Source organism: Heloderma suspectum, chromosome 3 (genome assembly GCF_057233095.1).
Source record: "Heloderma suspectum isolate Gila_16-S chromosome 3, 16-S_ref, whole genome shotgun sequence".
Lineage (NCBI taxonomy): Eukaryota > Metazoa > Chordata > Lepidosauria > Squamata > Helodermatidae > Heloderma > Heloderma suspectum.
In genome coordinates, this window is record NC_139460.1 from 137,880,125 (window position 1) to 137,896,812 (window position 16,688).

The window sequence follows — 16,688 nt, forward strand, 5'->3', positions numbered from 1 at the left end:
CCACTTGCTGCATGCTATAGTTGCTTACTCTCTGCTATAGCCTCCAATTTAGGGGTTTAAATATATACTTGGACACTTAATTGTCCTGCATGATGAAACAGCAAGCTGTGCACACCATGGTGCCTTCATGTTCATTCACATACATGTGTAAGACAAGATACAGTCCCAAGCCATGGCCTGAAGGCACATGAAGCAGCCACCTTGCTGAAGCTAAGTAGGTCTGGATCTGGTCAGTGCGTGGGGGCAAAACCACTTGGGAACTGCATGTAGCCACCTTGAGTTCTACAGTGGAAAACAGGTGGGATATCAATATAATTAAATAAAAATAAGATGCAACAGGTCACCATTCAGAGATCTTTCTTTTAGAGAAATCTGGGGTGGGGGGTTAAATCCTAAAAAAAAATACAATTCTAGCAACTCACATTAACAAAAATCTTAACAAGCCATCCACAAAAAGGCAAACAAAAGGGTGGGGGAGAAGACAAAACAGGGATAGTCATTTGAGAGGGACTAGGAAACAAAGGCAGTGGTAAACACACACCCTTATTTTATGCATAATTAGCTTTATGGACTGAAGGCAAAGCTAGACATTAGGAGCTCTTCAACACAAGGCTGTTAATCACTGGATCTACTTTCAGTTTACTGTAAGTTTCAGTTTCACTGTATCTACTTTCACAATTGAGATCTGAGCTCTACGCAGAGCTCTTCCTTTCTTGCTTTTCCTCTTCATAACCTCTAGGTGGAGCTGTGCTATAGCAGAATATTGTAAATGCAGAAGTAGAAACAGCACTTTCAGAAATTATACCCATCTATCCTGTTCTAAAAAACAAAACAAAACAAAACAGGAAAGTGCTCTGAAAAAACAGAAGCAAAACTGGAGGCTCACAATGTTGTCTAAAGAACCCACAAACAACTGCAAGTAAGGAATAAGGAATCACAAGCACACAAGAAATGCCTCATGTAGAAAAGCTCTAGGATTGAAAAAAAAGACATATTCCCACACCCACACTTACTGAATAAGACGGGAGGCATTTCCAGAAAATGATCAGAGCGTGGAAGAAAGTGGTGCTTAATTTCTACTGTGCAATTGCTCTGTGCAATTCTCCCCTGCAATTGCCCCCTCTGACAACTTCCCTCCTCAAACTAGTCTTACTTTCAGTTTGGGAGGCCAGCTGGGCAGAATTGTTGCAGGCACCACTCTCCCACCTGCTGTTTCTCCTCTGCAAAATGCCTCCTACCCCCACGTTTTCTTTCTAAGACGTAGCTCTACCCTGAGAGGTCAGCTCCAGATACTGACAGTTGTGGGCAACTGCGACAAGCTTGACAGACTGGCTTTTACTGCTTCATGACGACATCATTCTCCTTTCACCTACTAGAGGCCAAGCTACATGTTACATGGAAAACATGTGGAAACACACGCACAACACTATACCAACACCCAAGCCAGCTGCATTCAGTTATCTAAGTGAGGTGACAACAACCCTGGGAGAAAGATGGAGAGGGGAGGGGTGTCACAGCAATTGCCCAAAGGCTGTGGAATGTTCTTCTTGAGGTGAGAGGGGGAAGGAGCCTCTGTCCTCTCACCCTCTCTATTGGTAGGGTAGTATGGTGGGAAGGACGGCTTCTCCTGGGCTCAGTTCCAACCACAAGAGTCCAGAGGGAGAGTGAAGGTGTGGCCTACTGATGCAAACAGGAGCCATTGTCACCAATCAGTGCTGGTTCTGGGTTTTTGAGGGCTCTTGGGCAAGACACCCTCAATGCCCCCCCCAGTACTGTCTCACTGCCATTGTCACCAGCTGCTATCGCTCCTCATTCTTATTCTCTTCATTGCTACCACTTGCTTGTATGATAGGGAGCCACTGAGCAGGAGGAGCAATGATGACAAGGAGGAGCAAGTCAGTGGGCCCCTACTGGGGGGTGGGCCCTCGGCAGGTGCCCAGCTATGCCTACTCTTGATGCCAGCCCGGGAGACCGGGGTGGGGATTGGCACCACAGAGTCCTGTCTTCTTTGTGTACCACCTAGAAAGCCTAGTACAGTCTTCCGGAGGGAGGGAGGGAGTGCTTGGAAGCAGCTGTTCCTTGCAATCATTTGCCCCACAGTGCCACCAAGAAAGGGCAAAACAGGCACGGGGGAGGCAGCTGATCCTGCAAGCAGCAGTCCCGTCCCCCGTCCCCCCCCCCGGGATATACGGCAAGGAATTCGGGGGCCACTGCGCCCTCAGAGGGAGGGCACGGGCGAGCCACTGGAGGTGGCAGCTTTTGCCACCTCCTTTGGCTCTTTCACTCTCTCTCTTTCTGAGCGGTGCGGCGAGCAGGGCTGAATCGGCGGGGAGAGACGGGGGCAAAGGAAGGCGAGGCCACGTCGCCGGTGCCCACCTCAACCTGGAGCCGGCCCTGCAATCCTGCCTGCAGCAGGAGGCGCGGCGCCGCCTGCGCGTGTCATCTCTCGCTCTGCTCTCTTGTGTGTGTGCCGGTGGATGCTCGCGGGGAACAGCTGTTGCTGGGAGACTGGAAAAGCTGCAGCTCCAGCGAGCGAGAAGAAACCTGCTACCACCGCTCGTCGCCCTGATCTCCTTACTGCTGGGCGCCGCCGCCGCTTCGTCCTCCTCCCCCACCGCTCTGGCTCACGCCCTTTCTGCTCACCGACGACGCGGGGAGGACAACTTCAAAAAAACCACTCCAAACCTAAGCCCCAAGCCCCACACCAAACCCAAACATCCAATAGACTAAGAGGCCAGAGCAGCATCCCGATCCCATCACGCCATGAAGGGAGAGGCAGGCGGTAGGTTGTGTTTCTATATATGATATGATATGATCCTACTGCTTCCCCTTCCCTGTATCAATAATAATACCGCGTAGCTGCAGCGACTGCTGCTAAACCGGAGCGGCGGCGGTTCTTTGATCCTGGCGGTCTTTGCAGTTCTTCGAGCGGGGGGAGGCTCTGCGGGCGGGGTGGGCGGCTGGCGCTGCTGCAACTGCGGGAGGAGGCCTGTCGCCTTGTTTTGGTCGGGGCTGATATACCTAAGCAACCACTTTACCTGGGGCCTGAACGATGCCGCTTCTCTCCACCTTCCAGGCAAGGGGCTGGGTGGGAAAGAGAAATCGCCCTCCCTCGGAGAGGGGTCGAGCCGAGAACTCTCTGGAAGTCCTTTCTCCTGATGAGGGCTATAAAATCCAGCAGACTCTTGAGGACACATTAGGAGCATGGCAGGGGGGTAGGAATGCTTATGTATAGGGGATAGAAAAGAAGAGGCCACTGGCCCACATTTGGGGATACATTTGGCGCGCACACACATGCCTGTTTTGCACAGGTGCCCCCTAAAACAGAGAGGCCTGGTCTATTTTTGTGGGGGGTCTTGTAGGTTTCTCGGACCTCCCTGCCCCTTTGTCGGACTGCTAGACCAGGGCGTCATTTAAGATTTCCGCCTCCCCATGGCATCATTGGTGATGTCAGCAAAAAGGTCCCCCCAAAAACAGGAAGTCAGGAGAGTTGCACTCGAAGGCCCGTGTGTGCATTTACCAACTGAAATCCGATTCAGGGCCTCCTTCTCTGGAGCAGTGGAAATTACAGCACTCAGCTCCTGAAGAGAAAATTCTCAGTGGGTACTTTCAGACTGAAGGCCCCAATGTTACCAGTGAGAATCATAGAATAGTAGGGTTGGAAGGGGCCTATAAGGCCATCGAGTCCAACCCCCTGCTCAGTGCAGGAATCCAAGTCAGAGCATCCCTGACAGAGGGTTGTCCAGCCTCCTCTTGAATGCCTCCAAGTGTGGGAGAGACCACCACCTCACTATGTCATTGGTTCCATTGGCGTATTGCTCTAACAGTCAGGAAGTTTTTCCTGATGTTTAGCCGGAATCTGGCTTCCTGTAACTTGAGCCTATAAAGGCGATGGTGCGATAAAGCGAGGATTTTATCGCACCATCACCTTGCTTCATTCACATAACTTTATGGGGTCTGGACAATGTCTTCCACTCATATCCCTTCTGTGTTTTTTCACCACTTCTTTCTCTTTTTTCTTACCACAGAAAATCTATTAAGGAGAAAAAGATGAAATAGCTGCATAGTGCCTTCTAACTGGTAGTGCTACCCGTGTCTGCTTTCACCCCTGCCTTGTCACCATTGAAATATCCCAATGTTCCTTGGGGAAAATCAGGATACTTAAAGTGAATTAAGTATATAGTTGTCCCTTGAGAGCATTTTCATGCAATACCAACAGCGCAATCCTATGTACAACTACTTGGAAGTAAGCCCCACTGAACTAAGACTTATTTCTGAATAACATGCATAAGATTCTGCTGTGATACACCTATGATCTTCTCTCCTATATATACACATTGTTAAATATTGTTAATGCAGGAGAAAAATCAGAAAAGCCCAGTGATAATCAAAGTATATATTTTAGCCAATGTATGGTTTATATTTGCATTACAGACAAGCCTTCTGTGTAAAAACACCCTATGGGTATATATGTCAGACTTGAAATTAATACTCATTTTATACCAATATAAGTACCATGGCTTGCTCCAAAGAACCCTGGGAATTGTAGTTTGCTGTTAGGGCAGTCCTCCTAATAGAACTGCAGTTCCCAGGTTTCCCTGGGAACCGGAAGTGATTGTTACCCAAGTTTAACAGCCCAATCGTATGGATGTTTACTTCATTAGTTTCATTGTGTTCTATGTGCACAGAGGATTGCAGCCTTGTCTGAAGTATAGATGTGCCCTTTGGTCGGTCTCCTGCTACCCCTTGCTGTGTAGCCACGTTAATAAGCTACCCTGTCTTTAAATCTTCCTTTGGTACTGATTGAGTAAATAGATAGTAAATAAGCATTAAATAGTTGAGGTTTGTGTGGTGCTTGTCTGTGGTTTAGTACCCTGTCAACGCAAAGCTGTCAGTAGGGCGTACTCCTGAGTAGATATATAGGGTTGCACTGCAAGTTGCATGTTTCAGTTGAAGAGTACACTGTTCTGAAGTATATACAGACATCTGTTTCACATGGGCATACACAACATGAAGCTACATTTGGTTGTAGCCAGGGCAATTGGCTATCGTGAAGTAGATACACGCAACCATTTCAAACGTGATGATGAATTACCTTAATCTATAGCCTGTAGTGCCTGGCTGGTAAATGCATGTATGTAACTTCATGGTTTGTTACAACTGAAGCCTCATTGCTGAATGTGATCTTTATCCAGATTTATCCAGATGATAAAGCAATCCATCTGGAAACACCTTGAAAACAATGCCGTGATTACTCGAAGCCAACATGGATTTGTCAAAAACAAGTCCTGCCAGAAAAATATGATCTCATTTTTTGATCAAGTAACCTCCCTTGTAGACCATGGGAATGCTGTAGACATCATATACCTTGACTTCAGCAAAGCTTTTGACCAAGTGCCCCATGATATCCTGTTGCGCAAACTAGCTCAAAGTGGGCTAGATGAAACAACGATCTGGTGGATCCACAGTTGGCTACAGAATCTGACTCAAAGAGTGCTTATCAATGGGACCTTCTCAAACTGGGGAGAGGAAACGAGTGGGGTACCGCAGGGCTCAGTCTTGGGCCCAGTGCTCTTCAACATTTGTATTAATGACTTGGAGGAGGAGGTGCAGGGAATGCTGATCAAATTTGCAGATGACACAAAATTGGGCGGGATAGCTAATACTTTGGAAGACAGAAACAAAATACAAAGTGATCTGGATAGACTGGAGCGCTGGGCAGAAAACAACAGAATGACATTTAATAGGGATAAATGCCAAGTTCTGCACCTAGGAAAAAGAAACAAAAGGCACAGTTACAAGATGGGGGATACGTGGCTCAACCACACCACAAGCGAGAAGGATCTTGGAATTGTTGTCGATCACAAGCTGAATATGAGCCAACTGGGTGATGTGGCTGCAAAAAAGGCAAATGCTATTTTGGGCTGCATTAATAGAAGCATAGCTTCCAAATCCTGGGACGTACTAGTTCCCCTTTACTCAGCACTGGTTAGGCCTCATCTGGAGTACTGTGTCCAGTTCTGGGCACCATACTTTAAGAAGGATGCAGACAAACTGGAGAGGGTCCAGAGGAGGGCAACAAAGATGATCAGGGGACTGGAAACAAAGCCCTATGAAGAGAGACTGAAAGAACTGGGCATGTTTAGCCTTGAGAAGAGAAGACTGAGGGGAGAGATGATAGCACTCTTCAAGTACTTGTCACAGACAGGAAGGCCAGGGTCTCTTCTCGATCATCCCAGAGTGCAGGACATGGAATAATGGGCTCAAGTTACAGGAAGCCAGATTCTGGCTGAACATCAGGAAAAACCTCCTGACTGTTAGAGGAATACGACAGTGGCACCAATGACGTAGGGAGGTGGTGGGCTCTCCCACACTGGAGGCATTCAAGACGAGGCTGGACAGCCATTTGTCAGGGATGCTCTGACTTGGATTCCTGCATTGAGCAGGGGGTTGGACTCGATGGCCTTGTAGGCCCCTTCCAACCCTACTATTCTATGATTCTATGTGTGAATTGACTGTTGAAAATCACAGTGAGGTGATAAGGACGTTCTACCTCTCACCTTAGATCTGTGATGGCCCATTCACATATACCAGTCATCACTTGATGATGTAGTTCTCAAGTGACTACACCCCAGATAGAAAAGTTTTATCACCTGATGTTGATTCAAACATAGTACTGTTTGAATATGCTGTTGATTCATATATTTGGCTGAGAATCATCAAGTGTTGAGGAACGGATCAATAAGTGATGGAGGAGACATCTCAGAGATTGACAGTGAGTTGGGAGAATGGATAGTAGACATGAAAGTAAAGAGACTGCAGTAAAATCTTCAGTGAAGTGGGTCTTCAGGAGGGACATAAGCAATTGTTGGAATCAGTGGGACTTCAAAGTGCCGGGATTGTATCCCATGTTTTTAGAACAGAGTTATGGTATTTACAAGTGTGGTGAATGGCAAGTTTAGAAATTTCTTGTCTAGTTATATGCTAGTATATTAGAGCTGTGTAGCTCAGTATATTAGAGCTGTGTAATTCAATGGGGGTTGGACTCAATGGTCTTATAGGCCCCTTCCAACCCTACTATTCTATGATTCTATGAACCAAGTCATGTAATTCTGTATGTGTATATTTCAAGTATGCTGGAGAGGGTGTTAGGTTGCCATATGGTCCTCTACTCCTCAGTAGAATTCTCACTGGATTAAAATGAGATTTGCACAAGGACCAAAGGCAGAACATGCCCTTTTGGTATAATTATCTTTTATTTGCTTGTTACCTTATTTCCACCTTCAGAATGGCTCAATCATAAAATATTCTCATTCAAAAATTTCTGGTTGCTGATTTGTGCTAGTTTTGAATGCATATATTCCTGGCATTTTCACTTCTTGCTCCTTCCTTCCTTCCTTCCTTCCTTCTTTCCTTCCTTCCTTCCTTCCTTCCTTCCTTCCTTCCTTTTCCACCCTTCCCTTCCCAGTTTGCTTTGCAGCTTCCATGGGAATGGAATACTGACATTGAAATGTCAAGTCCTTTCCTGAAGAGTCAAGAGTCTCAACACACTTTCATATGATACAGAAACAACCTGGAAGGGGAAAACGCCTTCCTGATTCTAATAAGACTAATGAGTTGCTGGGAAAATTTGGGTCTTGAATTGGAAACCTGTTTGTCTTAAGCAGGAACCTAGCTTGGAGAGCTACCTAGGACTATCTCTCAGGCCATGGAAACCCCTTCAGGTACATCAGGAAATAAGAATCTGAAGTCTCAGCCCCCATGATAGGCGATCAGTATGAATTGGCTAGGCCTGATAAAAAAAATACTTGGAACCTGGCCTTCTGCCCTTGTCAATAAAGCAATGCCTAGTGCACTTCAGGCTTCAGCTTCCCATATTGGCTGTGTTTGCACCCAGGAATCTTGGCTTATTAAATGACAATGCTGCTCCCATTTTGGCTCTCATTCCCACAAATAGGTGCTGGAAAAATTCAGTTTGCAATTAAGAGTACACAAGTAGGAGTGCTTCTATTCCCCTTTCTCCCCCAACTGGCACACTGTATTCTGTGGCCGTTGAGCATGCCAGTGCTTTGGGGTGTTTCCACCCTGTCGGTGTGTTTTTTTTCCTAAAGCTTTCTCATACTTCTACAGCATTTGGGGTTCCCCCAAGCCTGCTGATCCCTTCCTCTTGTGCGTGGTTGGGGCTGTTTTGGCTACATAAGGATTGGCGCGTAGACAATGAGTTCGCTATTAGTATATATGATTATACCCATTGAGGTATATCCTTGGTGGCTAGAAAAGAATGAAATAATTCAACATCTGTCCCTGGAAGGTAAAAAGAACAGTATGGGTGAATAAAATATAAAAAATATTTAAAGAAAAGCGGTCACATTGCCAGTTGGATGCATGGAGATAAACTGCAAGAGAAGCTGGGGACATCATAGTTATTTGTGTTATTTCTGTCTATTGTTTCGGCCTTCTTCAAAACATGACCTTCCCCTTTATGAAATGATTCTGACTTTTGTTAATCTGTTTTAATCACCCATGGGTTGAATACATGTTATTGTTACTAACAGCCTTTGAAAAACTTCCTTGTGTTTTTGTCAGGTATTTTTTTGTCTTTGTTTTGTTTTTTATTTTATTTTTTTGCTTCTGAAAATAAATGGTGATATTTTGATTCACCCCTTAAAATATGAGAGTGTATTCCTACATATTAAGCAGTGGCAATGTGCCCAAATGATTCCTGCAGCAAATAAAATGCTTCAGCTGAAAGTGTAATGGTCTCCTTAAAGCAAACAACATGTGACCTAACCTAAAATGTAACTAGCTTCATGCAATCCAGAATCGGGTATCAAGATGGTTGTAAATGCAGAAGGGAATGCTAACAGTCACCTGAATGTGATTTTCAGTATTCACTTGTGTATGTCCAAAAAGGAGAGAAATAATTGTTCATTTATTTATTTTATTTTTCCTTCAGAAAACTTTCCCAGCGTGGCTTACAGTAAAATATAAAACACAGTAATACAAAAATATAAATATATAAATATTGCACAACCACAACAAATAAAAGAGCAGTATAAAGAGTGAAGCGGCTGGGCCAAAGCCGAAAGGACACTCAGCTGTGGATGTGTCTGGTGGTAAAAAGAAAATCCGATGCTGTAAAGGAACCTGGAATGTAAGATCAATGAATCAAGGTAAACTGGAGGTGGTCAAACATGAGATGTAGGGATGGCGGAGAATTTCTCCATGAATCTTCGGGAGGCTGAGCGCCGACGCATTCGGCCCCCCGAAAGTGTTGGGGAAATTCTCCGCCGGCCCCCACCCCCGGGATGGGACTTACTGTGGCCGAATGTCCCTCTCGGCGACGGGTCCCGGCGGCGTTTCGGCGGGGGCGGGGGCTGGTCTCCCGACCGGCTGCCACCACCACCATTACAAAATAAAAAAGTAAAACACACACACACACACACACACACACCCGTGATAGGCTACGTGACGATTTACGTAGCCTATCATGGCTAGATTTCGCAAATAGCGTTCCCTTATTTTCGCCGTAGTCTACGTAAATCTTTACGTAGACTAGATGTGGCAAAATAAGGAACGCAAATGGCGGCGCCCATGGGCCGCCGCCATTTGCGTACGCACTTTTTTTCCCCCCCCCAAAGTCACCCGTGATAGGCTACGTGACGATTTACGTCGCCTATCACGGCTGACTTTGGAAATCTAGCCGTGATAGGCTACGTTAAACATTACGTAGCCTATCACAGGGTTTTGTTTTTTCACTTTTTCTTTCGCGGCTGGGGGGACGGGGCGCTTCTCCCTGGCCTGAATTTCGGCAAGGCAGGGCACCTCCCCCCCCAGCCTGAATTTCGGCCGGGTGAGGCGGGGTGCCTCCCCCCCACCTGAACTTCGGCAGGAGAAGCGAAGCGCCTCCCCCTCACCGCGAAGCAAGCTGCGGGACAAGGTAAGTCCCTTTCGTTCATCCCTAATGAGATGGCAAGATTGAACATCGACATCTTGGGAATCAGCGAACTAAAATGGACAAGCATGGGCAAATTTAATTCAGGTGACCATCATATCTACTACTGTGGGCAAGAATCCCTTAGAAGAAATGGAGTAGCACTCATAGTCAACAAAAGGGCGGGGAAAGCAGTACTGGGGTACAATCTCAAAAACGATAGAATGATCTCAGTACGAATCCAAGGCAAACCATTCAACATCACAGTAATTCAAGTCTATGCCCCAACCACTGAGGCCGAAGAAGCTGAGGTTGATCGGTTCTATGAAGACCTACAACACCTTCTAGAACTAACACCAAAAAAAGATGTCCTCTTCATCATAGGCGATTGGAATGTGAAAGTAGGAAGTCAAGAAATCACCGGGATAACAGGCAAGCATGGCCTTGGTGTACAAAATGAAGCAGGACAAAGGCTAATAGAGTTTTGCCAAGAGAACACGCTGATCATAGCAAACACGCTTTTCCAACAGCACAAGCGGCAACTCAACACATGGACATCACCAGATGGTCAATATCGAAATCGGATTGATTATGTACTTTGCAGCCAAAGATGGAGAAGCTCTATACAGTCAGTCAAAACAAGACCTGGAGCTGACTGTGGCTCAGATCATGAGCTTCTTATTGCAAAATTTCGGCTTAAATTGAAGAATTTAGGGAAAACCACTAAACCATTCAGGTATGACCTAAATCATATCCCATTTGAATACAAAGTGGAGGTGAGGAATAGATTTCAGGGATTAGACCTGATAGACAGAGTGCCTGAGGAACTATGTATGGAGGTCTGTAACATTGTTCAGGAGGCAGCAACTCAATCCATCCCAAAGAAAAAGAAATGCAAGAAAGCAAAGTGGCTGTCTGATGAGGCTTTACAAGTAGCTGAGGAAAGAAGGGAAGTGAAAAGCAAGGGAGAAAGGAGAAGATATATCCAACTGAATGCAGATTTCTAGAGAACAGCAAGGAGAGACAAGAAGGCCTTCTTAAATGAACAATGCAAAGAAATCGAGGAAAACAACAGAATGGGAAAGACGAGAGATCCCTTCAAGAAAATCGGAGATATCAAGGGAAAATTTTGTGCAAAGATGGGCATGATGAAGGACAAAGAAGGCAGGGACCTAACAGAGGCAGATGAGATTAAGAAGAGGTGGAAAGAATACACAGAAAAACTATACAGGATAGATCTTAATGTCCCTGATAGCCATGATAGTGCAGTCACTGAACTTGAGCTGGTCATCCTCGAGAGTGAAGTCAAGTGGGCCTTAGGAAGCATTAGTAACAACAAAGCTAGCGGAGATCACAGTATTCCAGCGGAGCTATTTAAGATCTTAAAAGATGATGCTGTTAAAGTGCTGCACTCAATATGCCAACAAATTTGGAACACCTAACAATGGACACAAGACTGGAAAAGGTCAGTTTACATTCCAATTCCCAAGAAGGGCAGTGCCAAAGATTGTTCAAACTACCGTACAATTGCGCTCATTTCACATGCCAGCAAGATTATGCTCAAAATCCTACAAGCTAGGCTTCAGCAGTACGTGAACCGAGAACTACCGGAAGTACAAGCTGGGTTTCGAAGAGGCAGAGGAACTAGAGATCAAATCGCCAACATTCGCTGGATCATGGAGAAAGCCAGAGAATTCCAGAAAAGCATCTATTTCTGCTTCATTGACTATGCTAAAGCCTTTGATTGTGTGGATCACAACAAACTGTGACAAATTCTGAAAGAGATGGGAGTACCAGACCACCTTACCTGTCTCCTGAGAAACCTGTACGAGGGTCAAGAAGCAACAGTAAGAACCGGACATGGAACAACTGATTGGTTCAAAATTGGGAAAGGAGTACAACAAGGCTGCATATTGTTGCCCTGCATATTTAATTTATATGCAGAGTACATCATGAGAAAAGCCAGCTTGGATTAATCTCAGGTCGGAATTAAGATTGCTGGGAGAATTATCAACAACCTCAGATACACAGACGATACCACCCTAATGGCAGAAAGCGAAGAGGATCTAAAGAGCCTCTTGTTGAGGGTGAAAGTGGAGAGTGCAAAAGCTGGTTTGAAACTCAACATTAACAAAAGGAAGATCATGGCATCTGGCCCCATCACTTCCTGGCATATAGAAGGGGAAGAAATGGAAGCAGTGACAAATTTTACTTTCTTGGGCTCCAAGATCACCACAGACGGTGACTGTAGCCATGAAATTAAAAGACCCTTGCTCCCATGGCAAACCTAGACAGCGTAGTCAGAAGCAGAGACATCACCTTGCCGACAAAGGTTCATATAATATAAAACCAAAGCTATGGTTTTCCCAGTAGCAACGTATGGCTGTGAGAGCTGGACTATAAGAAAGGCTGAGCATCGAAGAATTGATGCGTTCGAACTGTGGCGCTGGAGAAGACTCTTACGAGTCCCCTGGACTGCAAGGAGGTCAAATCAGTCCATCCTAAAGGAAATCAACCCTGAGTGCTCATTGGAAGGACGGATACTGAAGCTGAAGCTCAAATATTTTGGCCACCTTATGCGAAGAGAAAACTCCCTGGAAAAGACCCTGATGCTGGGAAAGATTGAAGGCAAAAGGAGAAGGGGACAGCAGAGGATGAGATGGCTAGATAGCATCACCAATGCAATGAATATGGACTTCAGCACATTTCGGGAGAGAGCACAGGACAGGAAGGCCTGGCATGCTATGGTCCATGGGGTCACGAAGACTTGGACACGACTGAACAACAACAACAACAAATATACCTGTTTGGTGCACTCACAGAAGTTGTTTGAGATTTTAAGCATTCACATGCTTAACATTCACATTTGAATGCTTTATTAGATGTTGAACTCTGTATGCTTTGGGATTAAGGCAGTGGACCAGTTCAGACGTTTAATTCCCAGCTTGCTCAACCATGGTCTAGCAGCTGGGAATGAGTAACAGGACCACATGTTCCCTTCCCCCCCATCCCCTAGCCTTCCTCATCATTGACATCCTGCTTTAATTAAACCACAGTTAGTGGTGTTGTCCAAAACAGGAGTGGTGATTCAGTTTACTAACCAGGATCTTAAACCACAGCTAGAAGTTGATTTCAAATCCTGGTTAATAGTTTAGGTTAATAAGCTAACATTAAACCACAGTTCACCATGTCAGATGTAATGGCTAGCTGTGGTTTAGTTAAACCAAGTGTAAGCACTGGCGATGGGAGAGAAAGGAGCATGTGGTTCCCTCACTCAATCTGAACTAGGCCTTTCTGACCCTCTTAGCAGGCCTGGTCACATATGCTTAGCTGTGTCTCCAGGGAAAGTCCTGTATCATAGCTACTTGATTCAGTCACAAATATCTATCTGTATATTGATTTTTGTGTAGCAGTACACACTACTTGGTGGTTATTACTGGTTATTATTACGCCAGGGCTTTTTGGCCAAAGAGTAGACGGGTTTTTGCTCTTCCTGGCATCGCTGGTAGGAGCTAAAAAAGAAGGGTTGTATTTGGCATGTGTTGGTTGATATACATGGCTGTTTCCATTGGAACAGGCCTACACAACACAGCGTGGCTGGGCCAATATCACATGAACTGGATTTGTACCCCTCTTACTGTCTAGGAGTGGGAGTCAGGAGGTGGGCAGGCCCTACCTTCTGCCTTGGCCATGGGGAAAAGCAGCATCTGGAGCTGCAGAGGCCATTGCTACTGATTTATTAAATGGCAGAAACTTCTGGTAAGTGCAGGGTTATGATGAGACAGTTTAGATGCCATGTTTAAGTTTCACAAATTCTTAAATATATAATTTATCTTTCAAATTTTTCTGCTCAAAATATGAATTGTGCTGATTATACCTTTCACAGCCTAGTGCTGAGATATAAAACAGAGCAAGTAGCTTTGCTTCTGACCATTAAAAACAAGTGGTTATTCACATTTTAACCGTTTTACTGAGACTGATTCCCTTGTTCATCTTTTTTTCATTCTATGAGGAATACTTCTGATATTAGGCAAGCTGTCTGTAGCACTGTTTGTCTGCCTGTTTGTTTTGTCACTCTTATTTGGAAGCATATTAATTATCTGGTTGTTGAAGAGGCTTATGTAGTTCCACATATACATTCTCTGGCACATATTTAGCTTGCCTAGCAAATCCACCTATTCCTGCCAGTCTAACTTTTCTGGTGTTTCTGTTCTGCACACCATATCAGCACAGTTTGTTCTGGAGCACCTGCCAGCTAGACTGAAGTTTACATCCAGCTGCTTACTGAAACTGCTGTTGCACATGGACAGACTGTGCAGACTCCTCAGCATTGCACTGAATGCCTTTGAGAGGAAAATGTCTTCCTTTTCTTAAGTTCTTTGTATGCAGGTGATTATATACAGCACATCTTGGTTGTATGACAGGGCTAAAATCTAGCAGGAGGAATTAAACTGAGTGGAAACAAACAACCATTTTTAGCTGAACTGATACATTTCCCAATGGGCAATATTCAATGCTGTCTGTCCGCAAGTGGAGCCCACTGCTGCTTCTGTTCTGTGAAATGAGCATTTTGTTGTTCGAGAAACAAGCATTACTGCTCACTTCAGGGTTTTCCCTTGGAAGCACTAAATATCCATTGTGCAAGTGGTGGGTGCCACTTGTGCAATGGAATCAGCGGGACTGGCTGCTTGCAGTCGGTCACCACTGGATGCTGCCCAATGTATAACTGCCCAGGGTTATTCCCATCATCTCTCATCATTGGCTATGCTGACTAGGGCTGATGAGAATTGCAGTCCAACCATCTGGAGGGCCACAAGTTACCCACCCCAGTTTAGTGTGTCATCTGAACTAGAGATCCTGGCTTGTCGCTCCAAAACAAGCTAGGATTTGTAAACCAAGAACAAAACTTGGTTTACAATCCTTGCTTGTGAAGTGATTGCCAAGCCAAGATCCCTGTTTTGGATGACACGGTAAGGAAACGAGTCCTAGTGGGAGAAGCCAAGTAGGAGTCAACGGACTGTGTGTTCCCTGTGAATGTGCTAAAATGTGCAAATATTTGGTGTATATTGAATTCCTACCTCAATCTGCTTCTTGGCCAGCTGTATCTGTTTGGGTGGTACAGCTCTGGGGAATCAGATCCCACAGCTTTGCTAGTTGTTTCCTGAATTTTAAAAGAAAGCATGTTGGGAGTATGATGTGTTATAATAACACAAATGTATTCTCCCATTTGTATTTTAAAAAGTATGTTCTATCTTAAAGTAAATATATGTTGACATTCAAATTAATATGTAAATATGTATTTAGTTTCATCTAGTTAAATGCTGGAGGGTATGTAGCTCTCATTGTATGTTGTGTGTATATATATAAAATCAAGGATGAGAATCTGACTGATCATTTCTCAACTGTGTGCAAAATAAAAGATCAAGCTAGGAGAATACAGTAATAGGCAAAATTCTAAAATTAGCATTTTGAATTAATTATTAAAACTGTTAAGTCTGTCTCATTTTGTTTAATTTCTCCTGGTAGATTTTGAGTTTGCTTGTGAAATATCTAAGAAAAGAATTTTGTCTTGTGTGCCATCAGGAACCAATACTGAACAAAAGCTATAACTAATGGTCCCTGTTAAGTATATACTCCCATTACATTGGTGAAGTCTTGATGGTAGGCTGGCTTGCTGTGCTGATTTCTTTTTAAAAACACAAGATACAACATCAGTTCTAAACATACACAACAAATGGAGAAATGGGTTGACTGTATTGGCTTCTTCCCTCAAGAGACCGTAGAGATGGTAGTTTTAGTTTAAAAACTAGGCATCTCTAACAGAGCTATGGAAGCACCCTCATAACACTACAAAAGTTGCTTCATTCTTGCAAGCTAAGTCACTTAGAGAGCAATCCTATGGCCCCTAGATAGCATCTGCGGGGACATAGGATACTTCGATTCCTGAATCCGAGGCCAGAGCCAGGCTCCCCACTCCCTTCCAGCAGGTGTGGAGAGAACTGCGCCAGCTGCCTCTAGGAGCTCGTAAACATGAGTTCAGAGAGGAGGGAAAGGGGGTGTGCTGGTGGGTGGGGAGGGGAGAGGACTGGGGAAGCAGGGTATGAGCTATCCACAGCCTCCATCCCTCCCCCTCCTCGACCCCTCAGCTAGATGGGCGAAAACACCCATCTAGCTGACTTGCAGTGGAAGGTGCGGTGCACCTCCCGCTCTGCTTTGGATACCCGTAAGCCTCTGAATTCGGAGGCTTAAGTATTGCACCCTTAAGGCGCAATCCTATGCATGTTTAGAGAGAAAAGGGCCTTTTTTCTGTTTAAACATGCATAGGATTGCACCCTTAAATGGATATAAAATTGGTTTTGTGGTTATAGTATAGCTGTAGACCTATACTATATGCAGCATCTAATATTCTGATGCCCCAATCCAGCTAAGGAAATATGTGCATATAGGAAGACTTTTGTATGCCTGTCAGTTGCTGGAGCTCAAAATTGAAGTGAAAGCATGAATGTGAGGTGTTACATCAGTTGGGGGCAATTTTGATCAATAGGAGTAGATTTCAATGTGTTGGTAAGGTGGCCAGATGCAAAAGAGGACAGGGCTGATGCACCTTTAACAGTTTGTAGAAGAGGGAATTTGCTGAAAGATTCTGCCTTAGAGGCTAGATTGAGGGAGCAGGGATTAAATTAAGAGAAGCTAAGAAAACACTAATTGGGGACTTAGGAAAGGAAAATGGAGAAGACATAGAACAGCTTTCTCC